This window comes from Rhamphochromis sp. 'chilingali' (assembly GCF_963969265.1).
Source record: "Rhamphochromis sp. 'chilingali' genome assembly, chromosome: 19".
Classification (NCBI taxonomy): Eukaryota; Metazoa; Chordata; class Actinopteri; order Cichliformes; family Cichlidae; genus Rhamphochromis; species Rhamphochromis sp. 'chilingali'.
Window position 1 is genome coordinate 34,659,367 of NC_137946.1, and position 12,547 is coordinate 34,671,913.

Consider the following 12,547-nt stretch of genomic DNA (forward strand, 5'->3'; position numbering starts at 1 on the left):
CCTGTGACGACTCCAGCTTTTTCAGCTCGGCCCATCACAGTCAGCTTCACCATGATGGTGGTTTGTAGTTGTGACCAGGAGAACACAAACTGGGAGTAATCAGGACCCTACAACATCGGGCAGAAAGCCCTCCCTCTAACCCTGAACGGAAAGAAAAAAGAGCACACGCGTAAAGGAAGCTCTTAAAACATGTGGTTATCATCAAATCAGCAAAGATGCAGAGAAAAGAAGATCGGACACCAACGAGTGAGGATCATGGCATCATCATCCCTGATGTAGCAGGTTTATCAGAGACACGCAGGAGAGTCTTCTCCAAGCACAACATCCCGGTGTCCTTCAGAACCACCAACACAGTCAGACACAGACTAAACAGTGCAGCTGTGCTGTGCAGTGCAGCGAGGAGAGCTCAGAGCTCTGGCAGAGCAACACCAGCTCATTCAGGTGTGCTGTTTGGGCAGCAGGGGGCGATGTTTCCTCACACGTCCACTGTGGGCCTCATCTGTTTGTACCTGAAGGCTGTGAACTCCCACTGAGGATGTGCACTCAGAGTGTGAGGAGCCTGTCACGGGACTCAGACCACTGCAATAAAAGCAGCACTCACCCCGCCACAATAAGAGCCCGGCACTGACTTTGATGTGCAGACGTGAAACTGTGGGCGCTTTCTTCCTCACTCTGTCACTGCGCTGCTGTCTGACCTTCACACTGATCCTCTGCAGCTCACCTGCTCTTTGACACCCTCTGACTCTCACAGGTAGGACCTCCATCATCTCTTCTTCTTCTTCATGTGCTCCTGTGGCTGTTTGGAGGAGTTGGGCATGTTCTCAGAGAGGCTCAGAGTCTGTGTGAGGAAACGATCCTCACGACTAACACCAGCCTCCACGCCACCGTCAGCACACTCAGACACTTCAGACAGAAACCAGAGTTTAGGAAACTGGAATCATTTGGAGTTTTTACAGAAGGAACTACAATCTAATAAGATCTAATCCGGTTGTTCAGTCTGACGTCACTAGCCGTGTCTGGGTCTAAACTCCGCTGCAGGTCCATATATCAAACGATCACTGTGGCATTACTGAGAGTTAAAAACTGTCTAAAGTCTTTCATCTTTAATAAAATGATCAGCGTTCTGCTCTACCAGGTGTAACAATTGAGTTTAGCATCCAGGCATCCATGAAAACGGAATTTATGACATTTAACGGAGTTAGAAGTTAGCAGGGAGTTAGCTCGCTAGCTTCTATCTAAATACAATATAGCATGTCCTGACTGCGGGGTTTTGGAAACAAATTAAAACGTACAGCTCTGCTATCACTTCCAACATAAATGAATACAGAAAACTAAACAGCAGTGACGTTTGTAGGGTTACTGAAGTTGGGCTAGCTGGTATATAATGATGTGCTACGTGACCGCTATTGTCATTGTGCAGTTGCTTTCACGGCAAAATTAGGTAGCAAAACAACAAAGATGCAAAAGTGTAGAAACCAATATAAGAAGTTTGAGTTACAGGAAACACTGTGGGGCTGTGTACAAGGGCACCATGATAAAATATAATGAACAAGGCTGGAAGTGCTGTGGTCACTGAGGAGAAAGAGACTACAGAGCTAGAAACTAAAGAAAGAAAGTAACGTAGATGAAACGTGAACACGACGTCAGGGAGCTTCTTCTTCTTCTCTTCCTGAACATTAACCCTTTGCCGAAGTCCTTCAGGGTGTCTTTAACTGCTTCCTGTCTGGATCCGCCTCTGTGCTGGTTTCCTGCAGGGATCACTGATGCTGTGATGACACGATGTCTCATTTGTTCTGCGTTCTTTAAAGAACCTTTAGAACCCGCCGGTAACATCAGTGTGGCCGACTCTCTGCTCTCAGTTTGACATGAGTTCAGGTTTCCACGGTTACAGGGATGAAGGAGACGTGTCTCAGACACACTCGTCATCAGCAGCTCTGCAGCTGGACCTGATCGAACAGCAGAGCCCAGATGTTCCAGATGTTGGGCTGAGCTTTGAGGGATCCGGAGAAGGTCGTCCCATCATCACTGCAGTGCTTTTACTATCAACACATTTCAAACACACACAGATCCAGCTGTGTTCAAACCTCAGTCTCGATCAGCTGATTCCCATAAATCCACAGAGCTGATAGCATGATGCTAACTCTGACCTCCGACCCTGAAGACAGAGCACAGCTGTGCACAGATGTTTGTGACTGTGAGACACGGACGCAGTGTGGAGACGTTCCTGTCACAGGGCTGATGCTGCCGAGCAGCGCTGACCACACGCTCCACTCTCACTTCCCCTCATGTCTGAGAGAGAGGCTGTGGTTTATTAATACACACTGAGGTGTGGGGGCAGTCATCGAACAGGGGCATTGAGACCCCTCTGCAGTCTCACAGCACGGTGGGGTGGGGGTGGGGGGGCGCAGTCTCTACACCTTCACCTGAATAGACTGAAGCCAGCGAGGGCTCAGCAGCAGCATCACGGAGCATGCTCCGTGCATGCTGCAGAGCTCACTTCCTGTTCATGTGTCAGAGTGACACCGCAGGCCCACAGGCCCCATTTCAGTCTCAGCGTGAGTTTACTTCCCCTCTGACCGCAGCGAGCTTCATCTTATGCCTCTCACCGACTGCAGGGCGGACCCTCCACACACAAGCAGCCCACACTGTGCACAACTTCAACTTCTATGTTACATTATATTACATTTACATCATGGCTATATTTATATTATGATTATGTTTGTCACTGCTGGCTTTTTGTCACTCTGAGGTGCTGTTGCCATGGCACCCAGACTCAGCTTTCATACTGGTTTTATCCCCATGTATGATCTCCAAGCCACCACAGCTCACTGCTGAGACCCCCTCTCAGGACTGGCACCAGGACCCGACCCGGGTTCACCCTCCTATGAGGAGAGATTATTAATCTTACCTGAGAGTGTCCAGAGGATAAACGAACAGAGGGAAGGAAGGATGGATGGATGGATGGATGGATGGATGGATGGATGGATGGATGGATGAAGGTTGGATGATGGATGGATGAAGGATGGATGATGGATGGATGGATGGATGGATGGATGGATGGATGGATGGATGGATGAAGGATGGATGGATGGATGGATGGATGGAAGAAGGATGGATGGATGGATGGAAGAAGGATGGATGGATGGATGGATGGATGGATGGAAGAAGGATGGATGGATGGATGGATGGATGGATGGATGGAAGAAGGATGGATGGATGGATGGATGGATGGATGAAGGATGGAAGAAGGATGGATGGATGGATGAAGGATGGATGGATGGAAGAATGGATGGATGGATGGATGGATGGATGGAAGAAGGATGGATGGATGGAAGAAGGATGGATGGATGGATGGATGAAGGATGGATGGATGGATGAAGGATGGATGGATGAAGGATGGATGGATGATGGATGGATGGATGGATGAAGGATGGATGATGGATGGATGGATGGATGGATGGATGGATGAAGGATGGATGGACTGATGGATGGATTGATGGATAGATGGATGAAGGATGGATGGAAGATGGATGGATGGATGGATGGATGAAGGATGGACAGATGGATAGATGGATGAAGGATGGATGGAAGAAGGAAGGATGGATGGATGGAAGAAGGATGGATGGATGGATGGATGGAAGAAGGATGGATGGATGGATGGAAGAAGGATGGATGGATGGATGGATGGATGGAAGAAGGATGGATGGATGGATGGAAGAAGGATGGATGGATGGATGGATGGATGGAAGGAAGGAAGGAAGGAAGGAAGGAAGGATGGATGGATGGATGGATGGATGGATGGATGGATGGATGGATGGATGGATGGAAGAAGGATGGATGATGGAAGAAGGATGGATGGATGGATGGATGGATGGATGGATGGATGGATGAAGGATGGATGGATGGATGGATGGATGGAAGAAGGATGGATTATGGATGGATGGATGGATGGAAGAAGGATGGATGGATGGATGGATGGATGGATGAAGGATGGATGGATGAAGGATGGATGGATGGATGGATGGAAGAAGGATGGATGGATGGATGAAGGATGTACAGATGGATGAAGGTTGGATGGATGGATGGATGGATGGATGGATGAAGGATGGATGGATGGAAGAAGGATGGATGGATGGATGGATGGATGGATGGATGGAAGAAGGATGGATGGATGGATGGATGGATGGATGGATGGATGGAAGAAGGATGGATGGATGGAAGGATGGATGGAAGAAGGATGGATGGATGGATGGATGGATGGATGGATGGATGGAAGAAGGATGGATGGATGGAAGAAGGATGGATGGATGGATGATGAAGGATGGATGGATGGAAGAAGGAAGGATGGATGGATGGATGGATGGAAGAAGGATGGATGGATGGATGGATGGAAGAAGGATGGATGGAAGGATGGATGCATGGATGAAGGTTGGATGAAGGATGGATGGATGGTAGCAGGGTGTCACCATTAGACCAGGTGATGCGGGTGATGTCACGTACAGGCTGAGGTTACCTTGAGTGATCTTTAAGGACACAAGCTACAGGGGTGGCTGTAGCTCAGGTGGTAGAGCAGCTACTAACTGGAAGGTTGGTGGGTCCCAGTCTGCTTCAGCCTGCATGCCAAATATCCTTGGCCAAGAATCCATGTGTGTATTAATGTTAGTTAGACAGCACTACAAACTTAGAGAAGTGCTGGTGTGATTGGGTGAGTGAACGAGTTGTGTACAGCACTTTGAGTGCTCAGATAGAGCTGTATAAGAACCAGTCCATTTACCAAACACTCAAAGGGTCATCTGAGGAGAAGCAGCTCTGAATATAACACAGACTGACCACAGGCTCAGAGCAGAAAGCAGATGTGAGCAGTGACCTATGAGAGCTGTGGTTTAGGTCGCATGACCAGGAAGAGCCACAGACACTGCAGCTGTATTTATAAAAACACACTCTCTGACCACTTAAAGTGTCTGTTTCCTTTTTACAGTGACTGACAGCTGAGGGGGCGGAGCCTGCAGCCATGTTGGTGGTGGTGTGGTTACTGATGATGATGATGAAGAGTGACGGTCAGTGACCTCGGCTTCTTTGAACAAACACAAAGGTTCAGATTATTAATGACCCTGATCACAGACGCAGCCAATGATCAAACAGCTCACAGAGCCAATCGTGACAGGCCGTCGAGGTTAAAGGCAGAAACGAGTGTTCAGCAAACACCTGAAACAGTTTGTGGGATGCACTTTACACACGCACACACACAGTACGTTACTGCAGAAGGTTTTTGGTTATTAGTTTTGACAGTCCACCGTCTGGACAGCTCCCGTCTCAGCTGATCCCAGCCTCCCCTCCGCTCCTCTCCCGTCTCACTAAAAAGGGGAAGCAAAGACGTCATCAGCCCCAAACTCCATCAGCTGTGTTCCCACCTGCCTCTCCAGCACCGCCCCGTTGAGCTCACTGCACCACTCCTCCGCCACACAGTTCTGATATGAAACATGAGCAGCAGACCTCAGAGCTCTGACAGGATCACCATCAGACCAATGGAGCTAAAACCTTCGATCCTAAAGCTGACAGGAAGCTAAACGTGCAGCTAATACGTTCACGGTCACTCGTCCCAGGTAAAAGTAGGACTGTGCTACATACAGAGAATCATAATAAAGCTTCCTGTCACGGTCACCCAGCATGTTCAGTTCAGTGTGACTGCTGCATTTTACGATGGCTCGAAGCTCAGTGTGGTTCAGTTTTTCTCTGGTAGCTTGTTTCCTGTTCCTGCTCTCGCGTCTGTGGTCGTGCCCAAATTCATGGGCTGCATCCTCCTGAGGCCGCATTTGTAGTCCGATTACGTCACAGCAACACGACGAAGGCTGTCCAAATTTGTAGACTCCACCAAATGCAGCCAACAAATGCATCCTCCTTTTCCCCGAATTTGAAGGATGGGTGGGGTGTGTCCTTCGTCGCCTCTTTGTTACTTCGGAAACATGGCTCGAACAATTTCTCTTCAACGACGTAATCCGATAACAACGATCTCTTTACTGTCGGCTTCCCGTGGCTGTCATGCGACCGGCTACTGCAGTTAATAATACAACAGCTTCTTGCCATTTTTGTGTTTCTTTTTATCGCTGTGTGACTGTTTTCATGTGAAAGCCTGCGTGCGCTAGTACCTCTTGGCACGAGTTCCCAGAATCCTTTGCGGTTTTACCCCTGAATGACGTCACATTTTCGATCTCTATTTATTGTCAGTCTTGCCTTGTTCTTGGTTGTGTTCTCTCCTGCTGTGTCTTTTCATGTTTCTCTGGTAGCTTCCAAGTTTTTCTAGTTCTCAGTTTCTAGTTTTTTCTCAAAGCGCTTTACATTTTAAGGTAAAGACACTACAATGATAAAGAGAAAACCACAACAATCAGACGACCCCCTATGAGCGAGCACTTGGCAACAGCGGAAAGGAAAAACTCCATTTTAACAGGAAGACTCCTCAGGTACCCCCACCCTGGGGGTGAGGGGAAAATGAGTCGATGAACTGGGATCATTAAATTTCAGCAAAACATGAAAGAACAGGTTACTACAACTACAACTCCCAAGATGCACTTCTCTGATGACAGCCAATCACAGAGCTCTGTGTCTGCAGAACACAAAACTACAAAAATACCCTAAAAATCTAACCAATCAGATGCTGGTCTGATTTATAAGCGCAGCAGCAGGGGTTCATGGGTAATGTAGTGTTTGCATAAATGGTTATAACGAGACTGAAAATGAAATGTTTGTGACCTTTGACCCCAGCTGGCGCTGCAGACATCATCAGAGTGTCTGCCAACAGCAGCACGAGAGTCATGCTGGCCTCAGGCCTGCAGGGGGACCCGAGGGCACGCGGGTACGACGTCAGGTGGACTCAGATCCCTCACCTGCTGCTGAACTGGAACCGGAGCACGTGCTCCCACGGACGCTGCTCGATGCTCCCTGACGGCTCGCTCGAGTTCAGCCGACTTCAGACCCAAGACTCCGGAAACTACACGCTGGAGGTGTTTGACAATACTGGGTCGAGACTGCAGACCAAAGACTTCCTGCTGCAGGTGACAGGTGAGCCATTAGACTTCCTGTCTTTGTTATTGCATCACATCCTGCTGAGAGGAACACACTGCAGAGACTGAAGACACAGGAGGGTGGTACACAAAGTACCACACTTTTACTGTCATACGTGTACAAATACGTACATATGTACATGTCACTTCACCAAGCAGTACATATTATTAGAGTCAGGTATATTTCTACCATGCAGTACTTCCAATCCAACTTTATTTATAGAGCAGATTAAAAACAGCATGGCTGTCTCAATAAAAGAGATAAAGGGGGAAAACTGTAAAAACAGCACGGTTGACCAAAGTGGTTTCCAGTAAAAACAGTCAGATTTTAAAACCATACATTAGACAGACAAAGAAAATTAAATAACAAAATAAATAAATACATGAAAAAAATAAAAATGAATCATTAAATATTAATTCATGAATAAAATATACAATAAATAGAATTAACGAAGTAAAGAAGATTAAAAGAAACCAAAAACTGACTAAGACTGACTACAAGCTGACTATGACTCCTAAAAAGCCTCAGAAAAAAGTTGTTTTTGAAAAGTGATTTGAAGATTTCAAGTGTTGGGGCCAACCTAATATGGAGGGGGGCTTATTCCATGATCTGGGGGCCACAACAGTGAAAGCTCAGTGCCCCGGTGTTTCAATCTAGTCATGGGGACAGCGATGAGCGACTGGTCAGCTGAATCTGAGAGACAGGTGTAGAAGGTCTGACAGGTAAGAAGGAGCCAGGCCATTTAAATCTTTAAAAGCAAACAATAAAATGTTCAAATGAATTCTAAGATGGACAAGCAACCAGTGGACAGAGGCAAGAACAGGGGTAATGTGCTCACGTTTGTCTCTGTCAGCAGGCGAGCAGCAGCATTCTGGACCATTTGCATGATTTTAACAGGAAGAAACCTCCGGCAGAACCAGGCTCAGGGAGGGGCGGGGCCATCTGCTGTGATTGGTTGGGGTGAGGGAAGGAAGACAGGATAAAGACATGCTGTGGAAGAGAGACAGAGATTAATAACAGATATGATTCAATGCAGAGAGGTCTGTTAATACATAGTGAGTGAGAAAGGTGACTGGAAAGGAAAAACTCAATGCATCATGGGAATCCCCGGCAGCCTACGTCTATTGCAAGCAAGCAAGCAATTTATTTATATAGCGCTTTCAGATCAGCCACCAGCTGAACACAAAGTGCTGTACACTTGACATGCCAAACATGATACATTGAGCATGTTAAAAAAAAAAGAATATTGCAGCATAACTAAGGGAGGATTCAGGGTCACCTGGTCCAGCCCTAACTATATGCTTTAGCAAAAAGGAAAGTTTGAAGCCTAATCTTGAAAGTAGAGATAGTGTCTGTCTCCTGAATCCAAACTGGAAGCTGGTTCCACAGAAGAGGGGCCTGAAAACTGAAGGCTCTGCCTCCCATTCTACTTTTAAATACTCTAGGAACAACAAGTAGGCCTGCAGAGCGAGAGCGAAGTGCTCTAATAGGGTGATATGGTACTACAAGGTCATTAAGATAAGATGGGGCCTGATTATTTAAGACCTTGTATGTGAGGAGCAGGATTTTGAATTCTGGATTTAACAGGAAGCCAAAACAGGAGAAATCTGCTCTCTCTTTCTAGTCCCTGTCAGGACTCTTGCTGCAGCATTTTGGATTAGCTGAAGGCTTTTCAGGGAGTTTTTAGGACTTCCTGATAATAATGAATTACAGTCGTCCAGCCTGGAAGTAATAAATGCATGAACTAGTTTTTCAGCGTCACTCTGAGACAGGATATTTCTAACTTCAGAGATGTTGCACAAATGGAAGAACGCAGTCTTACATATTTGTTTAATATGTGCGTTGAAGGACATGTCTGTGAAGGTTCTCAATCATCCAGGTGATCGTAGTCTAAGGAGCTTGGAAAGAAAAGCGTCTGGACTTCTTTAAGAAGACGTTTCATCCGAGAAGCTTCTTCAGTTCTGCGGTCAAATGGCAACAGTGCTAACCACCGTGCAGCTTGTGGGGATAGGTTAATTACTAGGTGCGAATGTACGAATGAATGTGAGTGCAAATGGTTGTCTGGCCCTGCGACAGACTGGGATAGGCTCCAGCGCCCCCCGCGACCCTGAAAAGGATAAATGGTAAATGGTCTGTATTTGTATAGCGCTTTTCTAGTCCCTAAGGACCCCAAAGCGCTTTACACAACCTGTCATCCACCCATTCACACACACATTCACACACTGGTGATCAAAGTCAAAAAGTCAAAGTCAACTTTATTTGTCGATTCTTCCACATGTACAGGACATACGGAGAATAGAAATTGCGTTACTCTTCAATCCCTAGATAAATAGCAAATGAACATTTAAATATATTTAAATATAAAAGTGATTTAAAAAAAATGCAAGTAAAATAATTAAAAAGTAAAAATTTAAATAAATACAATTTTACATATAACAAGGAAGCTATACAATATACAATATAATGGGTAAGTGACATTGAGTGTAAACCAGGCAGAGTAGTGCAAATAGGCAAATAGTGCAAATGGAGATTTAGTAGTGTACGGTAAGAGAAAGTGTAACAACAAAGTCTTATGAGGTAATGGCAGTCCAATGCTCCACAAAGTGACTGGTAACTGGTGCAGGCCAGTGAGTGAGTCAGAGAGTGTGTGTGTTTGTGTGTGTGTGACAGAGTTCAGTGAGACCGTGGAGGAGAGAGGGGAGAGGGGGCAGAATCGGGAGGGAGTTAAGCTTCCTGACAGCCTGATGGATGAAGCTGTCCTTCAGCCTGCTGGTCCTGGCCTGGAGACTCCGCAGTCTCCTCCCCGACGGCAGCAGCTTGAAGAAGCTTTGCATTGGGTGTGTGGGATCAGCCGCTATGCAAAGGGCTTTTTTAGTGAGACGGGTGCTGTAAATGTCCTGGAGGGAGGGGAGAGAGACACCAATGATCCTCTCTGCAGCTCTCACTATGCGTTGGAGGGTTCTATGACAGGACGCATTGCAGGCTCCAAACCACACAGTGATGCAGCTCGACAGGATGCTCTCGATGGTGCCTCTGTAGAAAGTGTACATGATGGGGGCTGGTGCTCCTGCTCTTCTTAGTTTGCGGAGAAAGAAGAGACGCTGCTGTGATTTCTTGGCCAGTGCTGTGGTGTTGTACGTCCAGGAGAGATCCTCTGTGATGTGCACACCCAAGAACTTGGTGCTGCTCACTCTCTCCACAGACGCTCCGTCAATGGTCAGAGGAGCATGTTGGGTGTGCATTCTCCTGAAGTCCACAACAATCTCCTTCGTCTTCTCCACATTCAGAGAGAGATTGTTGTCAGCACACCACGTGGCCAGGCGTCTCACCTCATGGCAGCTACAATGTAGCCACAGCCACCCTGGGGCGCACTGACAGAGGCGAGGCTGCCGGACACTGGCGCCACCGGGCCCTCTGACCACCACCAGTAGGCAACGGGTGAAGTGTCTTGCCCAAGGACACAACGACCGAGACTGTCCAAGCCGGGGCTCGAACCGGCAACCTTCCGATTACAAGGCGAACTCCCAACTCTTGAGCCACGATCGCCCCACTAAGCGGATAAGCGGAAGCGAATGGATGGATGGATGAATGGATAATGGATTGCATTTATATAGCGCTTTTCGAGACCCTCAAAGCACAGAACACTTCAGGACGTCGACCCAGAGGCCAACGACAGAGACAAAACAGTTCAGGGGGCTGGCCGGGAGGAAAGCGGCGGCTTAGGCAAAGCAAGTCCAGATGCCAACCTTGCAGAAAGCAGTGGTGACATGAAAACGGTCCAGAAGGTGACAGTGTATCAGGGCCAGCAGGTGTGGGGACCTCTGGCAGAGAAGAGGTGGAGCAGCCCCTGGCAGATGAGCAGCCGGCGACATGGCTGCTGCAGGCGATGGATGTGGTTGCGCTGATGGCTTGATGGACTCTCCTGAGCCTCCGACAGCTGGACGGGCCCCTTGGACCCTCAGAGTGCCCAGCGGAGACAGACGCAGGGCCAGGAGGTGTGGAGACCTCTGGCTGAGGCTACGCTAACTGCTGCTGCACAGCGCACACCTTTGGCTTGAGACGCAGCTGTCAGGAGACCTGGGTCTTCAAACCAGAGTTTTGAGTTTTCATAATTATTGATTTTTGCTTTTGATATTATTTATCTTTTCTAATCTTTTAGTTTCTTCTTTAGAGTCCTGCTTTCTGTTTTCCGTCTGTGTTCCTTAGTTGCTGTCTCCCCTTGTCAAGTCTGCGTCTCTGTGTTATGTTTCCTGTTTTACTTTGAAGTCCGTGTCTCACGTTATTGTATCAGGTTTTGCTTCCCTGTCTCGTTAGCACTGATTCGTCCCTGCTGTGTCTCCCATTCACTGATTGCTCCCTCTGTGTATTTAAGCCCTGTGTTTTCCTTTGTCCGTGTCGTGAGCAACCCTTATCTCATCTCTCTACCCTTATCTCATCTCTCTACCCTTATCTATACTGTGGTCTGGCTGCCTGCGTGAGTTTATTTTGTGGTTTTTAGTTGTGTTACGTTTGAGATCAGCATTAAAGCTGGTTTTGAGTTCACATTTTGCCTCCGAGTGTCTGCACTTTGGGTACCCGCACCACCACTCCTGTCTGCACACAGCCTCACTTGACAGCAGCGGCTGGGGCTGTCCAATGCAGGCAGTCTGTCCGGGCAGTGCCAGCCAGATGCAGTCCTCAGCTGTCTGAATGAGCTCACCAGAGCTTCCAGCAGAAGATAGAGGTAGCTGGGTTGACTCGCCCAAGCTCTCGGCAGAGGCAGGAAGCTGAGACAGCCGAGCTCCAAGGTGAAGCAGCTGAAGGCGGCTGAGAGAGTTAGGCTGAGCTCTAAGCTGATGATGGTTGTGGCTGAACAGGCGGTTGGGCTAATAACTGAACTGGTGACTGAGCTGGAAACAGAACTGACGGCTGTGGAGTTCCCTTGGGGAACTCCACATGTGATACTTGTCTGCTCAGATGTGAAGTTACCTGTTGATACAAATCCTTTGTACATCCTTTACGGCAGAGTCACCCACAATCAGAGTTTCAGGCCTAGCCTTTAGCTTTCCCTGTGGTCTTTTACTTTTCAACAGATTTTCAGACCTTATTTCGCTGCTTTTAGATGGATGGTTGTCCGATATAGATCCAGGGTCCTTTGATAGTGGAGCAAATCTGTTCTGCAGTTTCACATTCAGTTGTTTTGGAGGTTTGTTGTTAACCTTCCTGTTCACGGTTGTCCAGTCCTGTTTCCTCTCGTATACAGGGGTAGAAGAGCTTCTCTGTCTCGTAGGAAGTGAAGGCCAGTCGGTTTCAGAGATTTCAGCTCGCTGTGCTCTGCCCGTGATACGTCCTCCCCCTTCCAGGAGACGTGATTTATGTCTTGGTTTTGCACCAGTACAGTCCAAGGGGGGATTATCACTTGAGGATTTATAATAATGCACAGAGTCTACTTTCTTGGTCATGTTATCTGTGCTCCTTAGCTGTGTACTAGCTTGCTCGTCGCCATTGT